This window comes from Nannospalax galili, unplaced genomic scaffold (assembly GCF_000622305.1).
Source record: "Nannospalax galili isolate Female #2095 unplaced genomic scaffold, S.galili_v1.0 scaffold235, whole genome shotgun sequence".
NCBI classification, from domain to species: Eukaryota; Metazoa; Chordata; class Mammalia; order Rodentia; family Spalacidae; genus Nannospalax; species Nannospalax galili.
Window position 1 is genome coordinate 6,888,264 of NW_008338118.1, and position 20,303 is coordinate 6,908,566.

The window sequence follows — 20,303 nt, forward strand, 5'->3', positions numbered from 1 at the left end:
AAATCTAAATAAAATACAGGCAATTACTTTGTATCTAGCTTCTGTAGTACTAAAATTAACTTGAAATATTTTTATTTCAGCCACCTTAGGAGCAAAAAAAATTATGTACTATCTCAAATACCTCATTTAGAACTATGCTCCTAGTGGTATCATGCGATTTTCTTTTTACAGGTCAGTAGTCATGGTCCCAATTTTACATTTATTTATGCTTTCATTCATCCCCCATGCTGGATACTGGAGTCACATAGGTGTCTGCACAAGAAAAATGAATGTGAGCAAGCAACCAAACCAGAAGAACCACTCAGGATAGGATTTAGATTGCAATCCAGCAAAGGAAAAATACCACAGAAGGTTCTATCCAGATTCCAAATAATATGACTCTAAAAAAATTCCAAAGTTCAGCAAGCCATTCTAAACTTAAGCTACGGTTTAAATGTCCCCTCCCAAACTCATATTGAAGCTTAACTGCCAGTGTAATTGGGAGGTGGGGCCTCTAAGAGAAGATTAGATTATGAGGGCACCATCTTCATGACTGGATTAATGCATTACCACAGGAATGAGTTCGGTATCATGGGAGTGGCTTTGTTATAAAAGTGAGCTTTCTCCAGTGTGTTATTTTATTTGTTCTCGCTATTTGCATGCCTTCCGCTATGTTCTGATGCAGCAAACACCTCCCTAGATAAGGACCCTCAACTTTGAATCTTACATCTTATAGACCTGTGGGTAATTAATTCATTTTCTCTCATAAAGGTGACTTCTTTCACAAAGAAATTAACACAAAGACGACTTAGTCTCTTCTCTGGCTTCTAAACATATACAAAGATATGATGAAAAAATAGACTGTGCAGTAAATGTGTAAGGGATATTATAGGTGCTAAACACAGTACAATCCACTAATTTTGGGTAAAGCAGGAAAATAGCCTCTAAAATTTAAATTATAATCTTTAGAAAAATCAGGGGCTGGAGAGAGGGCTCAGTGGTTAAGAGCTCTTGCAGAGGACCTAGGTTAGATTCCCAGAATCCATATGACAGCTAACAACCGTCTATAATTCCAGCTCCAGGGGAATCTGATGCCCTCTCTGACCTCCTCGAGCATTGCATGACACGTGTGCACTTACATGCAGGCATAATGCTCATACATGTAAAATAAAAATAATAAATACTTTTTTAAAGAAAAATATCAGTCATCAGTGTCAGGATAAACTGGCATCATGTCCCTGATGAGATGCACTGAGGATAGAATGTCACCTATGTAATACCCCCATCCAAAATTTCTAGTCTGATTATGAAGAAACAACCAGACATTCTGAAAGACATTCTGTAAAATAACTGATCTGGCCTTCAAAAAATATCAAGGAATATGACAAATGTTAAAACAATTCCAGATAAAACTTAAATTTAAACTCCTATCAAATGTCTACTATGTGGAAAGTGGTCAAGTGTACTGACTTAAGGATTCAGAACCCAGAATGTATCAAGTCAAATCCTGCTTTAAACCAGATTTCTACCACACCATCTCATGCCCCAGTCTCCTCTCTAAAATGAGGACACTCACAGTTCCTGCTATAATTGGATCTTTTAGGTTTGTGTTTAATTTTAAAGCCAGGTTCTTACTATTAAGCCTACCTCAGCCTTAAGCTTGTGAGTCTCTTGCCTTAGCCCAAGTGCTAGGATCACTAAGTGCCCAATCACACTCACCTTAGTTTGAATCTGGAATGCCCCAGACCCATGTATTGAAATGGCACTAACTGGAGATAGTGAAACCATTAAAAAAAAAAAGAGAGAGAGAGAGATGAGGCCTACTGGGAGGTTTTTAGGTCACTGGGGGTGGGGGGGCAGTGTCAGACTGTGAGACCTAATTCCTTTCTCTTCCTTCTTTTCATTCCCTAGGTCATGATGGGAGCAGTTTTGATCCTCTGCAACTTCCCTCCACGATATGCTGCCTCCTCGCAAACCCAAATGATGAATTTATCAGGAGGTAAGCATACCATACGTCAAAAAGCATCGATAGGACCTTCTTTGAAATCTTGTAACTATATAAATTTGTCTACAAGGGTCTTAACATAGTGCTTGACACCTAGGGTTTGAAAATGTCACTAATAATCATGATCATGATGAAGCCAAAAAAAAAAAAAAAAAAAAAAAAAACTAGCATGGCTGCTTCCCTCACTGAGCTTATAGTAAGGCCTCAGTTAAAAAAAGCACACTGAGCCAAGCATGGTGGCACATGCCTTTAACCCCAGCACTCGGGAGGCAGAGGCAGGCAGATCTCTGTGAGTCCAAGGCCAACCTGGTCTACATAAGCAAGTTCCAGGCCAGCTGGGGCTACAAGAAGACCCTGTCTCCAAAAGAACAAAAAAAAAAGAAAAAGAAAGAAAAGAAAAAGCACACTGAGCAATTCCAATTCCAAGATAGTACATAAGTAATTTGGCTGATGGGAAGCTCCAGAGTGCAAAGGAGACACTTAAGTCTTTCTAGGAAGAGAATGGTGGTGCCAGCACCAAGGAAATGGCAAAGAGGAGAGACACTGGAATGGAAGAGGCAAAACTTGAGAAGTGACTAGATGATAAAGCAGGAGAGAGATGAGGCCTAGATCCAGCTCCTGGCTATACAGCTAGCTGAGCCTGCAGTCAGTCACCAGGAACGGGAACACAGGGCACAAGGAAGGAAAAGAGTGGACAGGGAGTCCCCTCTGGAGCAGACTCATGGGAAGGGCCACCCAGGGGAGTTGTGCAGAAATCCAGTCTACAGCAGGGAAGTGTTGAACTGACAGGGAAAAAATACATTCTGCATTCCCTAGACTATAACGTACAAACAAAACATATTTTATCCTATTTCTTACCTGGGTTCCAATTTCAAAGGATAATTTTTTTAAATAGTATGAACTTCACAGTACATACTGTGACTATTTACTATAAAGATGGAAATGAGGATGGTTCTCAATAGGCTCATTAAAACTAAAACTTTAATTTCTCTCCCAGGAAAGTCAGAGACATTAATCAGATTCTGACTCTACTTGAGAACATTTTATTACAGGAGACAGAGAGAGAGAGAGAGAGAGAGAGAGAGAGAGAGAGAGAGAGAGAAACTGGCTCTTTCAGTCTCTTATTTTATAGGTTTCAAAACATAGAACTCCCTTTACACATCTCAAAACTGTCAGAAACAACTCAAATGTGTTCATGTGTCTGTGGTAAATATACACACCTACAGGGTCCCATACTGGAACACTTGGTCCCCAGTGGGTGGTGCTGCTTGGAGAAGCTGTAAAACCTTTAAGGGGTAGGATCTGGCTGACAGAGGTGGGTCAATGGGAGTAAGCCTGAACGGTTACAGCTCAGTGCTGCCTGTGGATCCATCTTGGATCCCTAGTAAAGCCTCAAGCTGTAGTCAACCACCTCGCACTACCTCTATCATACCAATAAACTGAAAACTCCCTGAAACTCTGAACCAAATTAAAGCCTTCCTTCCTTAAGTTCTTTCTGTAAGGTATTTTATCACAACAATGACAAAAAAGAAAAAAGAAACGTAGATAATGTTGCTATTCGTAATAAGATTAGATCTTAGCCCAGAGACTCTCATCAAATTTGCCATATAATCCAAAGGTGGTCTTGTTCCCACTTAGTGCTCTTCCAGTGTGTGCCTCACAACAGAATCTGTTCTGCAAGGCCTTATGTCGTCCTAGATGTACATCACAGTTTGGTGGCTGAACCTCAGATTATCCTGTGTTGGCTCATTTCCTTGTGAAGGAAGCATGAGGGCCTATTCGGTCCCTATGCCCATTCTCTATTTCCCTTTAGGGACAGAAGGCCCAGAGTCTTGAATACTTACTAGAGACCACATTGCCAAAGTGACATTATCATTTTATCACCCAAGTTTTGGCCACTGAGATGAGGGGAAACAACACTAAGGTTATTCCCACAGAAGGGATTATTCAGATTCAACCTCCTCTTCCCCACAAAATAAACAAAGATGCAAGCACGGTGAGCCACAGAAAGCCTGCACTTGGGCATTAAGACCTAGATAAGGGAAGCTCAATCACGAGGAGTTCTGAGTCCCTAAGGGATTATGCAGAAAAGGCTAGTCTTCAAACTACTAACCTGGATTTCACATTTTAAAAAATCCTGTTTAAGACACTATTCATTTTGATCATTTTATTAAAATGGTCAAACCAATATTTTAATGCATATCTGCTTCATTAAAGTCTACAATCATGCTGAATTTCTTTTTTTTAATATTTTATTTATTATTTTTATTTTATATGTATGAGTGCAATTGCCTGCATGTAGGTAAGTGCACCCGTGTCATGCAATGCCTGCAGAGGACAGAAGAGACTGTCAGATCCCCTGGAACTGGAGTTACGAACAGTTGTTAGCTGCCACGTGGGTGCTGGGATTCAAACAGTTGGTGTTCTTATCTGCTGAGCCATCTCTCCAGGCCCTCATGCTGAATTTCTTTAGGACATGCTTCACCTTAAGGTTCTGCACTTCTTTATCATGGCTGCAGACAACTCGGCATCCCGCATAGCTCATTGCTAATTTTTTTTCTGGAGTCTTCAAGGACCACCTAAATAAACAGGCAAATTCAATGCCGCTGCTCTCCACAATGGCCATGTATTCAGTCTGCTCTTGAATTTGGTGCTAGAGCTGGTATTTGCAGAGCCATGTCCAGGATTTACAATATGTACGACAAATTCTTAACCTCGGTGTGATGATGATGATGATGATGACGATGACAATATTCCAAATCTAGCATTAAGCTTGCTTACATTGATGTGCTCCTCAGGACAGACTACATTGAAGTACTCTAAATTTTTCTTCAGTGTTATGGTAAGCAGTCCAATGCTTCCTCCTCCATATCCCAAGATGTCCAAATAATCACCCCAGAAATCTGTAAATGACGCTACCTTACACATACAATTCTACAGATATGATAAGGATCTTGCTGCAGAGAGGTTATCCTGGATTATGCAGGAAGGCCCAATTTAATCACAAGGTTACTTGGGAAGTGAGAGTCACAGAAGAGATGTGATAACAGGAACAAAAGTTGGAGGGATGCCAGTGCTAAAAGAGACCATGGGTCAAGGAACACAGACAATCTTCAACCACTAGCTGCTCAAGATGCCAAGGAATGGATGGATTCTCTCCCAGAACCTCCAGAGGAACACAGCTCTGCTGCCACCTTGAACTTATTCCTAGTGAAACTCACTTCAGACTCTCTCCAAAACAGCAAGGAATAAATCTGCATTGCTCTAAGCTACAAAATGTGTGATAATTTGAGAGAAGCCATAGAAAGCTAATAGTGTCCTCAATGTCATACTATAACACCTCAAATGAAGTTTAAGGTAGACCTACAGAGCCAGACTGAAGTAAGCAGTTTAGCAGATATGTTAACATTACTGTGAGTAAACAATAATAGTGCCATTAGTAAAAAAAACAAAAACAAAAATACTGCCCCCCTTTTTTTACTATTTTATTTCAATCAAGCAGACAGCTCTGCCTACCTGTCCTGCCCCCAAACAAGTCACATAATCTCCATCCACTACTGAGAGAATCTTCATGTCAAGATGACACTCAATGCCCTTTTTAATTACTCATTTGAAGTATTCAAATTTTCTCTGTTAGTAAAACATTAAATGATCTCTGCAAAGGCCAAACAAGAATTTAAGGAGTAGCCAGGTATAGTGGTACACACCTTTAATCCCAGCCCTTGAAGAGCAGAGGCAGGTGGATCTCTGAGAATTCAAGGCCAACCAGGGCTATACAATGAGACCTGTCTCAAAAAAAAAAAAAAAAAGCCAGGCATGGTGGTGCTCGCCTTTAATCCCAGCACTCAGGAGGCAGAGACACAGGTGGATCTGATTGAAGCCAGTCTGGTCAACAAAGCAAGTTCTAAGCCAGCTGGGGCTACCAGGAGATCCTGTCTCAAAAAGACACACACACACATACACACACACACACACACTCACTCACTGAATGAATGAATGAATGAATGAATGAATGAATGAACAAACAAGTAAAATCTCTTATTACTTACAAAAATCTCATAAGTCATGCGTATTTTCCTAGTGCTATTTAGCTCAAATCTTAAGCAGCATCATTCCTAAGAAGTATGAGATTTACCAATGCCCACTTCATTCATCTGCACCTGCCCACTGTCAATGTCAAAGGGTTCCCAATCCCAAAGGAAGGTCAGAAGCTAAACGCATCATTCCATCCTCATCCTGCTTCTCACCAGCACCAACCAGCTAGGGTGTAAAACACTGTGCTTCTGGGTCCATAATGGCTGTGGTTCCCAGCTCAGAGAAGTCTGGTGGCAAATGGAGTGCCCCTGCAAAGCCCTTGCCCCAGTGCTCCAGAGAGAAGGCCAAAGGAACGCCCTCGTGTACCACTCTGACCCAGAGTTCATGCACACCTGACCACAGAAAAATCAAGTCACATTCTTAAGCCTGGCCGTTCTGCACTGCCAGGATCCCATAAAATCATAGAACCGCAATTGTACTGTAAACTTTTGACTTAAATTTACTTTCCTTCCTTCTTCCTGACCAGAACCATATGAATGTTGTTTAATACCAAAATAATCTAGAGCCACACAACAGGACTCCCTTTGTTGTAGATATTCAATAACCTCTTTGTAAACATCCCTATATTACATTCAAGAGAAAGGCAGTCTCCTGAGCCACACTCACAGGAAGTGGACAGTTATCTCCTGGGAGCAGATGCTTGGTTGTGAAGACTGGGTTGTTTTTTCCTGAATCAGTCTGCTTCAGGGAGCAATTGTAACTGCATCACTGATAATGTCTAAGTCTTTCTCTCTGTGCCTAAAGTTCTTGTCTTCCACACAAGCCTCATCAGCTTTCAGTGTCTAGACAAGGTCTGCCTACTTCAAACCTATAAGGGAACAGAGGAGAATGCACATAGGCTCTTGTTTAAGTGATGACTTTATAAGCTCTTTAATGTTAAGGTTGGAGGATGCATTCACTCTTACACAACATGCTTAATTTTATTCCTTTTATCTGTTTAATTTATGTTTCACTTTGGTTTGCTAACCTCAGATGATGGATTCTTAATGTAAATATATTTTAAATTGAATTTCTGTGAATTTCACACAATGTATTTTGATCATAGAGTCCCTCTCCTGTCTGCACTCTCCCTTACTACCCCAATTTCATGTACTCTTTTACATATATATGTATATATACTTATAGTGTCAAATGCCCTTCAGTTTGGATCCATCCACTAGAGTATGATTAACCTAACAAGAGTCACACCCTTAAATGAGATTGACTTTCCCCCTCCCAGCAGCCATCAGTTGCCAGTAGTTCCTCGGGTAGGGTTGGGGTTTCCTACCCACTTTCCCATGTCTACGCTGGGATTTTTTTCTAGCCTGTTTATGTGAGAAGTGTGCATTTTGTCACCATTGTTGTGAGTTCATATGAGTAACTGCCCAGCTGCCTAGAAAATTATTTCCTTGTGGTCATGTACCTCCTTTGGCTCTTAAATCTTTTTAACCCCCTCTTCTGCAATGATCCCTGAGCCTTGGGAGGCAGAGGTTTGAAATAGATGTCCTATGCAGGGATAAGCACTCTGCAGCCTCTTGTTCTCTGCACATTGGCCAGCTGTGGTTCTCTGTGTCAATCACCATCTGCTGCATAAGGAAGCTTCTCTGCTGAGAGCTGACAGATGCATTAATTTATGGGTATAACAATAAGCCATTAGGACTCAGTTTAATACTGTATCTATTTAGCAGAATAGTATTAGGCTCTCCACAATAGACTGTGACTTGTCTAGCTATAGGTTCCTAGGCCTGATATCAATGTCAGGTATGGGTTCTATCTTATGAAGTAGACCTTAAATCCAATTAGAAAGTGGTTGGTTACTCCCATAATATTCATGCCACTATTGTACCAGTGGGCATATCTTGCCAAACCAGTTGTTGTAGTTTGCAGAATTCATAGCTGGATAAGGTTGATGATTCATTTTCTTTTCTGGTAACATGCATAGCATCTTCCAGCACTATGAAAGCTAGCCAGTAGAGATGAAGCTTTGAAGTCAGTACCTGCTTGATTTCTCCTTGTTTGTTCTATACCTCATATATGTACTTCTGCAACAAGGTCTTATCATCAAGTTCTGATGAATAACCAAGAGCAGGGGCGATGGCAGATATTGTTTGAGGGCCTATGGGACCGTGGGCCAACAGCTTCAAAGAGGGAATCCATTCCTGGCATTGGGCTTTTACTTTGCTAGTCTATGATGTCTAGTAGGGGCAATGTTCCCCTGTTATAAGGCAAATTTTTTTTTTTTTTTTTGGTCTTTTTGAGACAGGGTCTCCCTGTAGCCCCAGCTGATCTGGAACTCCCTATGTAGGCCAGGCTGGCCTTGAACTCACAGAGAGCCACCTGCCTCTGCCTCCCAAGTGCAGGGATCAAAGGCATGCACCACCATGCCCAGCTACGATAAGTCTTTTAAATCTCTTTTTATAACAGTTCTTTCATTTTTAAGTACTATTTGTCATTTTGTTAAAAGCACTTAGGGGAAAAAATTCAGGCACATATCTAAAATTTCCTCCCCCTTTTTACTTTACTCAGAACTTTCATTTCATACTCAGAAGCATTTCATTTCAACAGAAACGACAAGTTTTTCTGGCATATGCTCTTTCTCTACAATTTATAAGACTTTTTTTCCCCTCATGCTAGTCCACTTTGCCATAACAAACTACTACATAAGAGTGGTTTACACAATAGAAAATTTTCTCACAGTTCTGGAATCAAGAAATCCAAAATCAGGATGCCAACACGGCCAGGTTCTGGTGAGGGACCTCTTCATGGCTTATAGATGGCCACCCTTTTACCCCCGTAGTCACATGACTGACAATGAAGAAGCAAGTCCTCTGGGCCTCTTAGAAGGGCACTAATCTTATCATGAAGGCCCCATCCTCACAATCTCATCCACACCTATTTATCTCACAAGAGTCCCATTTCCCAGTGCCATCACATTGAAAATTAGGGTTTTAACATACGAACTTTTTAGGGAACAGAATTCAAACCATGGCACTCTCCTTTTGGGGATAAGCTTTATCTGCCTTAAAATGAACCCACAGCTACACTTTCTTCACTAAATAGGCAGAGAGGAACACCTGGTGTCAGGTCCAGGCTAAACGCTAGGTACTTATGGATGAATACACATAAGGACTGCTATTGGCAGTCTCACTATTCTCAGGCCCTGGATATAAATGCATGTGTATTCTTTTATCCTCTGGGGTTAGATTCCAAGACCCCAGTGAATTTCTGAAATTTTAGAGAGTACCACACCTTGTACAAACTATAGTTGCCTTGTGCATACACACTTGTGGTAAAGTTTAATTCCTAAACTAATAGCAAAAAATGAACAACAATAAAATAAAGTAACTAAAACAATACACTGGCATAAAATTAACTGAACCATTAGTTTTGTGCCATTGGGGTCACTGTTATAGTAAGGATGACTTGAATATAAGCAATGTGATGCTGTGACAGCTGTTAACCAGGACAGCCACTATGTGACTACTGAACAAGTGTAAGACACACCAGACCAAAAGAGGACTCATATACTACAGGAAGGAGCAGGACAACACAAGATTTCATCTTGCTACTCAGAATAACATGTACTTTTAAACTTATTTCTGGAATTTTCTATTTAATATCTTCAGACCTGCACTCTGCTGTGTTGGCTCACTGTAACAGCCAAGGAGATGTGTCACTCAGATCTCCCTTCCAGAGAGGTATAGCTGCTTGAGAGCCCCCAGCTGCCACAACTTGGCACCCAGCACAACATCTGTGCTGAAGCTGTATATGCACCAGTACCTAAGTGTTCAGAGGTGCTGGGACTTGGACTTTTCCTTACCAATGTGGAACTTCTGTAATAGGCAGCTTTGCTCCAGACTGCCCCACTTGCCCAGTCATTACCTTCCCAGAACTACATAGCAGTCTTGAATCTGCCTTCCCCAACCCTTTCTCCTTCCCACTGTCCTGTTAATAGATGTCTGGTGAACAGAGGAGTCAGGAAGTTCTCTGGCTTCTGTTTCTTCCCCATTATGATTTGAACCTGAAATGTCTCAAACAGGTTCACATGTTGAACACTTAAGTCTTCAGATGATGACACTAACTGCATATTCAAAGAACTTTAGGAGATGGAACCTAGATGGAGGAAGCAGGTCAACGGGGGCATCCTTCGAAAGTTACACCTCCCCACTGCTTTCTGTCTGGCAAGAGGTGAACAACTCTCCTCGGCCACACACTCTTGCCACTGTAGTGTTCTGCTCAAGCACACGAGGCCAAGCAACCAGAGACTGAAATCTCTGGAGCTCTGAGTTCAAAAAGAAAAATCTTTCCTCCTTTAAGATTTTTTTTTTTAGGTATTTGGTCACGGTGAAAATAAAGCTAATAAACTCACCCTTTACCCATCTCAATATTTCCCCAATTCATCTTTACCAATATTTCCCCAATTCATCTTTGAATGAAAAATCCAAACTTGCCATTTACATCTCAAAGATTCTGAAAAACTATGCCCTAAGTAATGTCACATTAAAAAAAAAGAAGATACATTTACTCCCAAGTAAACTACTTGGTGACAAATATTCATCTATGATATGCTGCTAAAACAAAGTAATAGAAGAAATATTTTCATACATTAAAATTAACACACTCATTTAATACAAGTGAACTTTCAACTACTGTGTATCTGCCATGTGCCAGATGCTATGTAAGGTGCATGAAAAATATGAAGATAAGCATAAGACAGGTCCCTGTTCTCAAGGAACTTCAAATCTGAGCTCTTATCTTTTACTTAGAATTCTTGCATCATTCATTTTAAGCAATTTTCTCAAGCTTTCTATATAGCCAGATATATTTCTTCTGTGAAAGTTAGATGAGAAAACAAAATTATCTCAGATAAATCTTTTTGAATCTTTACTTAAAGCATAATTTGGTATTCAAAAGTAAACATAACAGTTCCTGCCCACAGTCTCAGGGTCTCCTCCGTAAACAAAAAAAATGCCAAGACATTTTATCACAGAATCTTAAGATTAAAAAACAAACAACAAAACTCATTTAATGGACACCCACACAGATGCCACCCCATATTCCCAAATGAAGAAATAAATAGGAGCAAGGCACTCGTCAATTAACCTAGCCTCATAAGAAACAACAAATCCCCAAATATCCTTAGTTCTTTTCATTTTTTCCTTATCACTGTACTGTGAAATATACAGAGAATCAAGGAAATACAGAGCTTACAGAATAGCTTGTCACTAAAATGACGAACTAGAACATCCCTATAACTTTTAAAGCTCATTTCCTTCCCTCTGCTCCTCTAAAACAGTTTCTCTTCTCAACCTCACACTATTGCCATTTTAGTCTAAGTAATTCTTCAGAGATTAACAAGTGTACTGTCAGATGTATGGCAATACTCTGGCTCAGATCACTAAAGGTCAACAGCTTACCACCATTAACCCAAGTTGTAACAACCCAAAATGTCCCCTAGACATTGCTCTGTATCCCTGCCAGGCAAAGTCACTGTTTTTGAGAACTGCTGTCCTAGAGGTAACCACAATCTGAATTTTTGTTTGAGTTTTATAGAAATGAATTCATATTCCATGAATGTTGTGACTTCCTTCTCTCAATATTACGTTTGTGAGATATATACAGGGTGTTGACTACGTGTCCATATTTTTTTTGCTTCTGTAATAAAAATGCCATGATTTAGCTAATTTGGTTTATTACCGACAGATATTTACATCTCTTCTGTAAATAATATCTTTCAGAGTATTTCTGTTATGAACATTCCCTACACAGTTCTTGTAATTAGACAATTTCTCTAAGACTTTAGAATTACTCATCGAAGATGCTCACGTTCGACCATCATTTTCCAAAACGGTTATGTAAATTCAAACTCCCCTGAGCAGTGGAGGGCGACTCCCATCACTCCATAGGTTCTTCAACACTCAGTCCTTCACTGTTCTTTTCTCATGACATTTGGTACTACAAAAATATACTTTGCTTACTGTCTAAGTGCCAATTCGACAAACAGCAAATGAGATCTGACTATATTCAGACATGTTCTATAAGACAGTAAGAATAAGAGATTACAACTAAATGTTTGTACCAAAACATTTGGCTTCATTCCCCTTGCTAATAATTTCTCTCTTTAAAGAAAAATCTGCCATATTTTAACATCTGCTGTTATGAGTAAGTGGCTGAATTTTTTCCTTCTATCTGCTTTTGATAACTAGGCTAGCTCCAATAAGGATAATAAATAATTGTCATAATTGCTTTGTTATGGGACTTTAAGCAGACATTCCATTATCTACTGCAATAGCCTCATTTAAGGAATATGACTTTTAATGGTTTAATTTCATTTTAAGTATTATTCTTATATCTATTGGGGGGCGGTTGAGACAGGGTCTCTCTGTAGCCCCAAGTGGCCTAGAACTCTCAATATAGACCAGGCTGGCCTCAATCTCACAGACATCCGCCTGACTCTATCTCCTGTGTGCTGGGACTAAAGTTGTGCACCACCACATATGGTCTTATGCTCAAATTTTTTAAACATTTTATTACTTTATGTGTATGAGTGCACTGCCTACATGTATATAAGTACACCTGCGCTGTACAATGCCTATAGAGGTCAGAAGAGGACATCAGATTCCCTGGAACTGGAGTTAAGAACGGCTGCTCATTGCCATAGGGGTGCTGAAAATCAAACCCAGGTCTTCTGCAAGAGCAGCCAGTGCTCTTTATCTGCTGAGCCATCTCTCCAGCCCATTATGTCCAATTTTTAATGATAAAGTTTTTGACAGTCTTTATGTGTGTGTATGGATGTACCTGTTCATGTGGGTCTGTGTGTACGTGGGTGCACATGGAAGCCAGAGGTTGATACCAGATGTCTTCCTCAGTCATTTTCTATCTTTTTTTTTTTTTGCGAGAGAGTCTCTCACCAAACCTAGACCTCATTGATTGGTTATGCTGGCTGGCAGATGAGCCCCAATGATCAGCCTGTTTCTACCCTTTCCTCTCTCAATTAGATACATAGTGCCACACCTGTTTTGTTTTTGTTTTATGTAGGTTCTAGAGATCTGAACTCGGGTCCTGATGCTTCTGTAACAGACACTTTACTGATGGAGCCATCTCCCCAGCTCCTTTGATATAATTTTAATTATTGCTTTTTTAGTTCAATTCTTATTGAGCACAAATGTCTGTAATCCTAATAATGGATAGAGAGAAAATCAATGTAAATAGACACCCATATATACAGAATGCATTGACTAGGCTAACATTTGAGAGATTAAGTCCTTGGTCTACATAGCATCTCACCCCCAAATCAAAATCAGGTTCCTAAAGCTCATGCCCACTCACAAAGTGTATATACTAAACATGAATACTGGCTGCTTTACCTTTAACTGAGTATTTTCAGCACACTAAATTGGCATATAGTCTAAATAATTCTATTTTATACAATCTAACATTGTTATTATGGTTTACTGTTGTCAACTAAAAGTTTCTCTAAAAAGTTTATAATGCCACAAATCTCAGCAAGTGTGTTTTTTATCCATTGTGCCAAGACAGCAGATAGAGGATTCCCTACGTTCTCATGGTAGTAAAATGGCTTTTAAAAATTATTTGGGGCGAGGGGGGGCTGGAGAGATGGCTCAGCAATTAAGAGCACTCAATGTTTTTGCAGAAGACCTGGGTTCGAATCCCAGCACCCACATTGCAGCTAACAACCAATCATTGTTACTCCAGTTCCAGGGGAATGGACACCCTCTTCTGTACTCCATGGGCACTGCACAACATGGGTGCATTTACACATGCAGGCATAACACTCACAAATAAAATAAAAATAAATAAATTAATTAAAAATTAAAAATTAAAAAAATTATTCCTTTTGAAGGAATCCAACTAGTCATACTAGGCTAGTTCTGTCAGAATATTCAAATAATACTCATAAGATACTGAATTCAGTATGATGAGAAGAGGTTGGTAAAGAAAAGATTGGAAAATCACAGGCTATTTTTCTATTAATTATTTAATAACCACATACTTAGAAGAATTTCATTACAACAGCATTGACATATTCAATAATAATTTTCTGAGCTAAGATGCATCCACAGTTTCATACAGAAAAATTCATTTTTAATGCAAATGACATTAAGATGTTTGCACATGCGTTTATAATCTCTATATATCTGATTATTACTAGTGATAGTCGATTACTTTCTGAGCTCCTTGGCATCTGAGCATGGATATAAAGTCATCAAGTAGATTTCAATAGTAATGTTTTTCACATTTACTAATTATTATTATTTTTTAATCATTATTTTTTAAATTTCTAATAACTACATGATAAGAAGCATTTCACTACAGATTGAACATATTCAGTAACACACTCCAGAGCAAGAGTACATCTCTTTCACAAGTGGGTGCAAGTTTCTAGGTTCACTGTTGAGTTAATACAGTTATACAATATTGAACTCAGTATAAGCCCTGTAAGACATAAAATTGAATGAGTTTTTTAACCTTTAAAAAAGATCTCCATTTCATCTAGAATATATTGTTCCTTACAGAAAGACTCATTGTTTTTGCTACTAAAACTGAGATGTTGGCGCATGCATCTCTAATCTGTATGTATCTGATTATTACTAGTCATAATCAGTTGCACTTGGATCCTTGGCACCTGTGTATGTCTGACTATGAAGTCATCAGGTAGATTTCAATGGTAATGTTTATCACCTCTACTAATTAGCATGATGTAAATTTCCATGCTTCCTCCTCAAATATAACACATTTTTAAAATTTTGTTGACTTTTTTTTATGTGTGTATATCACACAGAACATCCCAAACCATCTTATTTGACTATACACCCACTTCCCAGATAGCACCCTCCCATAGCCTCCCTCCCTCCACTAGAGCCCTTATACTCTGATATCCCTGCTACTGTCTGCTGTGTTATTGGAACCCCAGCTAATCCCCACTACTTGCCCTTCTGGTGAATCTAGTCAGACTATCTAGAGGTCTTTGGAGGGTCCACTGTTCCTCTTCTAGCAGCAATCAGTTGCCAACAGTCCTATAGATAAGATTAGGGTCTGCTGTTCATTTTCCCAGTTCTATGCTGGGTTACTATTTGGGAGTCCCTCAAAGGCTATTTTTATGGACAGTTAAAATTAACAGAATGGAAAATCAAACTGAAAAGATAACTGGTTCAGTGAAGCTATTAACTCAACAAAACTTACAAAAAAATTCCAAATATTCACTGGTACTATTATTAAAACAAATGGCAGATCATTTAATATTAAGGATCACTTCTATTATGGTCTCACTATCATAACTGAAACACTATCAGGTTTGTTTTTAATGAAATCTATGACTGAAACATTCCAGAGCAATGTCATTTGTGTCCTCGTAGCGGGAGACTGAAAATGCTCATGGCCTTGGCTGGAATCCACTCTTTCCATTTCTCTTTGAAAACTACTCAATGCTATACCTTTGTACCATAACAGTTATTTAATAACTGTCTTAGTAAGCTGGAAAAAACTTTATTTTTCCCAAGTGAAAAATACTTTTAATTTTACTCCACCCCAATAAAAGATTGTATCCCAGTCTTCCTTGAAGATAGGTGTTATGTGACTAAGTTCCCAGAAATAAAAGTGAAGGAAGTAACACCCCCCCCACACACACACACACTTCTTGCTCTTCTTTCCTACTTCTGCACTCTGTAACTGAAACTTAATGCAGCTCTGGTGACAATCCTGGCTCACAATGGCACAAAGAGAAGGGCAGACACATGAAGATGAGTAAGCCTAGAAATGGCAGTGAAGCCATGCCTTCCTTCAGGGACATGGCGTCCTGACCTCCGCCTCCCCCTTGTAAGAGCTTGGGTATCTGTGGTATTTCCTGGAATTGTTTATCACAAGGACTTTCTCCTGATTCTGAGAAAAGGTGCACCTGACCCAAAAACTAGCCTTACAGTCAGGTGATCCCAATTATGTGTCCTGACTCCACCTCCTCTACTGAAAAGGTATTTAAACCCTTGTCTAAACAATAAAGTCACAGTCAAAGTCCTTCCTCCCACTCCATGATGGTGTGATAGTTTGTTCAATCCTGACGCCCTCTGCCCAGAATACTCGGAGCTTGACATGCTGGTGCGGCACCTTTCTTGCCCAGACTTTGGACATAAACTGGAAATAAATTTCTAACTTGTTTAAGAACTGCTTTATACAGCTCTCAGCTGAACCCAATCTTAAACTAATAAATGATATTGGCAGGAGAGATAGCTGAGTGATTAGGAATATTCCCTGATCTAGAGAACCTGAGTTTGGCTCCCAAGATGCATGTCTGGCAGCTCACCACCTGTAACTCCAGCTCCAGGGGATCTGACACCCTCTTCTGGTCTCCATGGTACCCACACATACATGGAGTATACTCACAAACACAAAAAGACATAGAGAAAAAGAAAAATCTTTTAAAAAGTAGGTGTCTTCATGAGGTGGTTTGAATGAGAACTGTCGCTCACAGGCTCAGGTATTTGAACACTTGTTCCCCAGTTGGTGGTGGTGTTTGGAAAGTTATGGAAACTTTCAGAGGTGGAGTGTTGCTACAGGAAATACATCACTAAAGGCAGGCTTTGAAGGTTTGTGGTCTGGCCCAACTTCCAGTTTGTTCTCTCTGCTATCTATGTGTAGATGAAATGTGATTAACCAGCTTCCTGCTCCTGCCACCAAGCTTTCCCTGACTGTTGGCAGGCCTTCCCTGCCTTAATGGACTCTGTCCTGGAATCATAAGCCAAAATAAACCCTTTTCTTCCCTAACTTACTTTGTGTCAAGGCATTTTATCACAGCAACAGAAAAATAACTGTTACAGAAACTGGTACCAGAAGTGTGGTACTATTTTGATAAACCTGCATGTGGCTTTTATGACTTTGGACTATTTTGTGAGAGTTTGGAACTTTGGTCAGGAAAAAAAAAAATCATTAAATGTTGGAAGCAGAGCTTAATGGGTTGTTCTACTGGGAGCTTGGATAATAAAGGTGAGAGAAAGGCAGATAGCAGAAGCCTAGCTTGTGAGGTTTCAGAGGAGAACAAGGACTCTATCAGATACAGGGCCAGACACCATCATGTAATATTTTAGCAAAGAATCTGGCTACATTCTGCCCTTGTCCTCAGAACTTCTATGAGGCTGAATTTTAAAGTAATACACTGATTTCTTTGGCAGAGGAAATTTCAAGACAGCATAGTACTATGTCTGTGGAATGGTTATTACTAATTACTCTTATGCAGATCTACAATGAAAAAGGAAAAAAAAGCCTGGAGGAAAGAAAGAAATGTACAGTTTAGAGAGGAAAAGGGCACTAGAAAGCTTAAGATTGCAACCAAATCTGTGCTGAAAAAGAAGCTATAATTGTTAAAGAGGTTAGGGCCATTAAAGAGAAGCCTGGGCTCTGCATCAGAAGGTACCCTGAGTGCAAGATGTCACCAAGCTAAGCCTCCATCTTGTGAAAGAGAGCTTAAGGGGTTTCTTGCTCCTAGAAAGCAACCACCTAGGGGAATTTTTCATCAGCTTCAGCATACAGAAGCTACCATAATTGTGGTCCAAGGGGACCAGGGTCCATCTCAAGTTGGCAGCCAAACTTGGCAGTGCCATCCACATGGTACTTGTTTTGGAGACAAGAATGATGCAAGACTGAGAGTGTCATGGGTTCCTCCTCTGTGGTTTCAGGGAGCTGCTGAAGTCAAACAATGTCTGGCAGGGTCCTCCTATAAGAAGACCCTTGAGTGAAGCTATGAAGGTAAAGCCTGGGTTGTGGTGGAGACCCCAAGACCTTGGAAATGCCAGAGCTCTGAGATATCTGCCAAGGAGAGTTGCATACAGGGAGGGAAACCAGCCTGAGAGAGATGTATGCTGCAGACAGCAAAGATGGAGGAAGAGAGCTATCTAAGTTCTTTGAAACTAAAGCCCCAGATACTGGACATGGAGCTTCAGGATTTGACATCTGCCTTGCTGGGTTTTGGTCTTGCTTTGGTCCAATTTTTGCTCACTATGCCCCTACTCCTCCCTTTTGAGATGGGAATGTATATCTTATGCCACTGTATGTTGAAAGCATATAATTGGTTGTTGTTTTTATTTTACAGGGGAAGGGTATCACAGTTATAAGTTTGCCTTGAGTCTCAATACAGACTTCAGGTTTCTGAACAGTGTTGAGACTGTGGGGACTTCGAAGTTGGACTAAATGCATTTTGCATCATCAGACAGTCATGAGCCTATGAAAACCAGAGGATAAATGTCTCTTATAGGCTCATGTACTTGAACACTTGATCCCCAGTTGGTGGTGCTGTTTGGGAAGGCTACGAAATCTTAAGGAGATAGAGCCTTGTTAGAGGAAGTATGTCACTAGGGAGCAGGCTTTGAGGGTTTATAGCCTGGCCCCACTTCCTGTTCTCTCTCTCTTTGCTTCCAGTGTGTATGAAAATGTGACTAGCCAGCTTCTTGCTCCTGTTATCAAGCCTCCCTGACTGTTATGCCTTCCCTACCATGATAGACTATCCATTTGGAACACCAAGCCAAAATAAACCTCTTTCTTCCTTAACATGCTATTTTGTCAGAGTAGTTTATCAAAGCAACTGAAAATAAAGCAATACACCCCAGGACCACAAGAAAGAGCTCTAGAATTTGTCAATAGAGGGTCAAAGTCTTAAAGTATTTTATCTTTTAAAAAGAAAGAAATGTTTATTCTTTAGTTAGTAAAAACCTATTTTCTATTCCTTCCTTCTGGCAATCCCCAAAAATGCAAGTATTGTTACTGAAATTGCCAAAATTATTATCCTAAAAACCCTCAATTTATTTTCTGTAACTTTTCTCTGAATGGTCTCATTACTTCATTCTCTTCTCTCTCGAACCTCTAATCCTTACAAAAACCACCCAACCCTTGAACATCCCACTTCAGACTAAGTGGCAGTCTACCACTCAGACTCCAAATTCATCTTAACAATAGTGTTGTAGGATGGGCTCTCCCCCTAATTAGTGAGAGTCAGATATAAAGAGGTGTTTAAAAGCCAAGCATCCTTTGATTGTGGAATAGGAACTGGTAGTAAATTCAAGATAATTATACTTCATGTTCTTCCCCTGCTTGGGTGTTCTATATGCAAAAACCTATTTTAACTGCAAACCAATGAGAATTAAGGCATAGCTTGGAATGAAGGATAATCACTTAATAATTCCCCTGAAGATTCAACAGCCCAGATAAACTCTGGCTCAGGAACCCTAAAGTCAGCATTCACAAATCTATATCTGGACTACTGTAAGGAAGACTAAAGAATATAATTTCAAAAACAATCACATCTTCTTTGCTGCCTCATTCAAGGAAAGTCCAATAAAAGAGAAATGTTTAAAGCAAGTCACAGATGGTTTAAAAATATGTGAAGATGGGTCTACTTTAAAGTCTATAACAGAGGAAAACAGAAAAAGAACATTCAATTTTAAATTAACGTGACTACTCAAGTTTACTGTTGTTTTCACTATAAATTTCAAAGGTAAGAATGGAAATAAAAGAGGAAAAAGACCTTTAACAAAATGAAAGAAAACACAAGTTATTTACAGTACAATGCAAAAACACCCTGATTTTAAGGTATAATTTCAGTTCTACCAAAGGATTTAAAAAAAAATAATATGTTTTTAAGAGAGCTGTTTATTTTAAATATTTAACATAATGGTCAGTTCCAGTTTTGGTGTATTATGCAGTCCTTCCTCTTGATGTAAAGTAGGATGATAGTCACCTTCCTTTATTTTCTCCTCTGTAATTTTGCTTGTTGTGATAATAAAAAGTTAATAGAGCCTAGCCCAAAGTCTTGGAACAATAATAGAAAACTGGTAAAACAAGAAATGGGTGAAAAGCAAGAACCACCTTTGAACAGGGCCCAGGCCTGGGACACTTGCTTCCAAGTGTAGTGAACTAATCATACATTTTCACTCAACTGCATTTCTGTACAAATGGGGTGGAGGCAAAGATGTAGGACACGCAGAATTGGCAAGTGAAGACCCAAGACCAGTTCCAAGGTACACAGAAGCTCCAAAGTGCTGTGTGGGTGTCATCTCTGAGGAAAGGTTGCATCTGTCATTCCTCCAGATTTGATAAGTTATTGGGAATGCCACCTACTTCAGAACTGGTATCTCCTTCTGTTAGTGCTGTCACTGCAAGCATTAACAGTGAATTATTTAGCAACTCCCTTAGTAGACTCACAAGCTATTTTCCTCACATGAAAAAATAACTAACTTACCAA

The 20,303-nt window shown here is 39.6% G+C and overlaps 1 protein-coding gene across 2 annotated transcripts in view; it reads right to left on the minus strand.

Moving 5' to 3' along the window:
* The window catches only part of Arl15 (ADP ribosylation factor like GTPase 15), a 430,866-nt gene that overhangs the window by 386,907 nt on the left and 23,656 nt on the right, over nucleotides 1-20,303 (minus strand). The window lies entirely within an intron of this gene.